The sequence below is a fragment of the Hibiscus syriacus genome, unplaced genomic scaffold, assembly GCF_006381635.1.
Source record: "Hibiscus syriacus cultivar Baekdansim isolate YM2019G1 unplaced genomic scaffold, ASM638163v2 tig00116971_pilon, whole genome shotgun sequence".
Lineage (NCBI taxonomy): Eukaryota > Viridiplantae > Streptophyta > Magnoliopsida > Malvales > Malvaceae > Hibiscus > Hibiscus syriacus.
In genome coordinates this window covers 267,628-272,147 of record NW_024063495.1, presented here as the reverse complement: position 1 = coordinate 272,147, position 4,520 = coordinate 267,628, and positions in this window count along the sequence as shown.

The following is a 4,520-nucleotide window of genomic DNA, read 5'->3' as shown; positions in this document are numbered from 1 at the left end:
GGCAAAACAAATACCATTAGACTTTGTGGAATATTTACAAGGCCAGACCATCCCACAGATTATTGTCCGATGTTACAAGAAGAAACTACCACACAAGTAAATGCAGTTGGGAATTTTCCAAGACCTCCAAGAGACCTTACAATCCTCACGTCAATACCTATAATTTGGGGTTGAGGGATCATTCAAACTTCAACTATGCCCAAAATTCTAGACCAAATCAATTGTATCAACCAAGGCCACCACCACATCAATCGTATCAATTGCCGACATTTGTCGAGCGATTTGCCCTATCTTAATATAAATTTCAAAACTGAACCAAAGCTCATCTACAAGAGTTAGATAAGCAAATGGATCAACTGTCCCAGACCAAGGAACAAATGGAATCACATGGAAGGCTACCATCTCAAACTGAAGCAAATCCACGAGAAAAAAATTAGTGCCATCACCCTTCGGAGTGACACTGTTCTTACACCAATCCTTGAAGATTATGTCACAAGGTCCCAAGAAAAAGAAGATGTTATTGCAGGCTCCCATAAAAAATAAGTTGACATAAAGGAGAAAGAAAAAGAAGAAGAAACAAGATCATAAAAGAAAGATGTATCACCAATCTCTTTCGTGCCATCTCCCTATGTTATCCTACTTCCATTTCTTTCAAGGTTAGTTAAACGCGACAAAAAAGCTAAGAAAAAAGAGATTCTTGATGTTTTTCAAAAGTGGAGATAAATATTCCACTTTTTGAGGTAATCGAAAAAGTACCAAGATATGTCAGACTCTTGAAAAATCTTTGTACAACCAAAAGAAGACTTACGGGCAATGAAAAGGTATATTTAGGTGAGAACATATTAGCTATTTTTCAACGTAGGCTTCCACCTAAATTAAAAGACCAAGGTATGTTCACTATTACTTGTAAAATCTGTAAGGTAGGAATTAAATGAGCTATTTGTGATTTGGGTGCTTCCATAAATGTTATGCTTCTTTTTGTTTACAACTCACTTTCTACTGAGCCTTTGAAGGAAACTAGAGTAATGATTCAACTAGCTAATCGATCCATCATTTATCCCAAAGGTCCCATTGGGAACGTACTGGTTAAGGTAAACGATTTAATTTTCCCAACGAATTTCTATGTCATCGACATGGAAAATGACCGAACCAACTCTTCCTCTGAAATCCTTCTTGGTCGGCCATTCCTAAGCACTGCACACACCAAATTTGACATTAGGAGTGGAATTCTTACTATGGAATTTGATGGTGAAGTTGTTAAGTTTGACGTTTACAAGGCGATGAATATCCTGATAATGTTGAAAGCATTACTTTCATTGATGATATTGAGCCTTTTGTGGATGATTTTGTTGAAACTAACTTATCTAATGCTGTGCAGGGAGTTAGAGAATTACGAAGAAGACATCAGGAAGTTGGATAATATTTTTTCTATTCATTCTGATTTATGCCTAAATCCATTTAAGTCTAAACTTTTACCTTCTATTTTGCAGGCACTAGAAATCGAGCTGAAGTAGTTACCGAACTATCTCAAATATGTATTCATAGGAGATAACATTACCCTCCAAGTCATTATCTCAAATAAGCTTTCAAAAGGGGAGGAAGAGGACTTAATGACAGTTTTGAGGTCCTACAAGGAAGCAATTATACTATAGCCGACATCAAAGGGCTCTATCGACATGCATGCATAAGATTAAGATTGAAGATGACACAAAACCATCCCGAGAAGGTCAAATACGTCTTAATCCTCAAATGATAGAGGTGGTAAAGAAATAAATTCAAAATCTTTTAGACTCTGACATCATCTACTCGATATCCGAAAGTAATTGAGTAAGTCTGGTCTATGTGGTTTGTAAGAAAACTAGAGTGACCGTAGTTGAAAATTCTGAAGGTGAGCTTTTTCCTACACGAGTTCAAAACAGATGGAGAGTTTGTATCGACTACAGAAAGTTGAATTCTTTAACTAAAAAAGATCACTTTCTACTTCTTTTTATTGATCAAATGATTGAATGTTTAGCAAGTAAATCTCACTATTGTTGTCTCGATGGATTTTCAAGTTTATTCTAAATCCAGTAGCACCTGAAAACCAAAAAAATGACATTCACATGTCTTTTTGGCACTTTCACTTATTGAAGAATACCTTTCAGCCTTTGTGACTCCCCGCTATATTGCAGAGATACATGCTTAGTATATTTTCTGATTACGTAGAGAAATGAATTGAAGTTTTCTTGGATGACTTTACGGTTTATGGTAATTCCTTTGACGATTGTCTCTTGAATTTAACCAATGTATTGAAACGATGTCTCGAATATAACATTGTGCTTAATTATGAAAAATGCCACTTTATGATTAATAAAGATTTAATTCTTGGTCACATTGTTTCTTCTGATGGAATTGCGGTCGATAAGGCCAAAATCAAAATTATTCGCTCACTCCCATACCCCACAATGTGAGGGAGGTTCACTCTTTTTCACTCGATGGTCGATAATTTTTTTTCTGGGTTTGGCACTCCAAGGGCCATAATTAGTGATCGAGGAACACATTTTATCACTCGGATCATCGAAACAGTAATGAAGAAATATGAAGTCACTCAACGAATAGCAATGGCTTACCATCCACAAAATAATGGACAAGAGAAAGTTTACAATAGATAATTTAAGTTGATTCTTGACAAGATTGTGAAGCCAAATAGAAAAGATTGGAGTTTGAAACTCAACGATTCCTTATGGGCATATCGTATAGCTTACAAAGGTCCTATTGGCATGTCTCCATATCGTATAATATTTGGTAAATTGTGTCACTTACCAGTTTAATTGGATCATAAAGCTTATTGGGCAGTTATAGAATGTTGATTGAGTGTATAAGTGTATGTTGTGGCACACAATTTTGTGCAAGTATACACAATCGAAGCAAGTAATATAGGAGTAAATAAGTTATCGTCTCCACAGGGATTGGTGGGAATTTTTTATGATTCTATAGCTAGAACTAGGTTTCACTAACTAGGCCTAAGATACTTATCTAATGGTATTAACAAAGAAAAACAAGTAGTACCAAACAGATGGAAAAAGGTATGGCCGAGGAAAGAAAATTTGTAAAGTGAAGCGAGCAAAAAAGTTTTGTCGTGGCGAGAAAAATATGCTAAGTTAAACAAATAAAAGTTGTCAAGGCAAAGAAAAATGTTTAGTTCAATATATTCTAAAAAACCTCACACAATCAAACCTCTAATGGAGAACTTTGGTTGGATTCGCTACAACAATAAATTATTCTATGTCTAGGATGATTTAGTATGATGTGCTTATGCTGCCTGACATAATTTACTAGAATGTTCCTAGAACTTTTGCTACGACAATACTACCCAGCGTGAACTGTAGCGCTTGGTTTGTCAAGCTGTTGTTACGACAATACCCATCAGTGTAAACTGTAGCTCTAGCCTATCTACTCAAGCATTTACCTTTCTTAGTTGAATGAAACCCTCTCCTTATCTCTAAGGTTGATTAGAACCTCACAATCTCGGATTAGTTCCCTTGTTAACGTAGATCTAACCTAACTCTTTCAAATATTAGGTATCAACTCCTAGAAAAATGACAATCTTTCAAAAGCTCATACAAAGACTATGAATGTTTTGCCGTGGCACTAGGCAATCTTTTAAAAGCTCTTACAGTGCCAAGGAAAAAAATTAAAATAGTGAACAAAAAACATTTAACAAAAATATACTTAATTATTCATTAACAATCGAATAAAGTATCATTCAAGCATTTTCAATACCAAATAAAATAGTTTATGGTGTGGGAAACATCATTCCAAAAATAATCTTTAAATGCAAGCTATTAAATGATATGGAAATGAAGAAAAAAAGGAAGAAAAACTCCAGAACAAAGCTCTGCCGTGACAACATACCACTACCATGACTGCTCCAGCGGCCAACCTCTCTTGAGGGCCTGGCCGTTGCTTTGGCAAAGCCTGGCTTTGGAGGGCACCATGGACGGTCGAGTGGGGGACGGTGGAAAAGGATATGCTACGACCACCTTTCTCCAAGCCTCACTTTTAGTATATGTTATGTCCTCACTCCTTTAGGGTTGTATAATAAGATATTTATAGTGGAAACTTCTAATATTTAGTGCCCTTGGAAATTCCCTAAATACCATTGGTTTCATGCCTATTGTGTGAATAATATGGCAGCTGGTAGTGGTCCTAAATTCCTTAATAGGGGCATGGTTTCACGAGAGGTGTATTGGACAACTAGCCAAATGATGTCAGTAGTTTCGTCTTGTGTTGCGTCAGACTTGTTAGATAAAAACTCACATTGGCAAGAAAATGTGTTCTTCATTGTTTTCGTCTTCTGTTCCACTAGCCCTAGCAAATTAATTTGTCTCGACAACTAAATTTTTTCTCAGTCATTTCTTGCATCATCACAACCAACAAACAACCCTTCTCGTAAGCAACATCAATTTAGTCAAATAAACTTTGCTTGAGCAAAACTTATCCACCACATGAAAATATGCCCTAAATGAAACTATATGCAG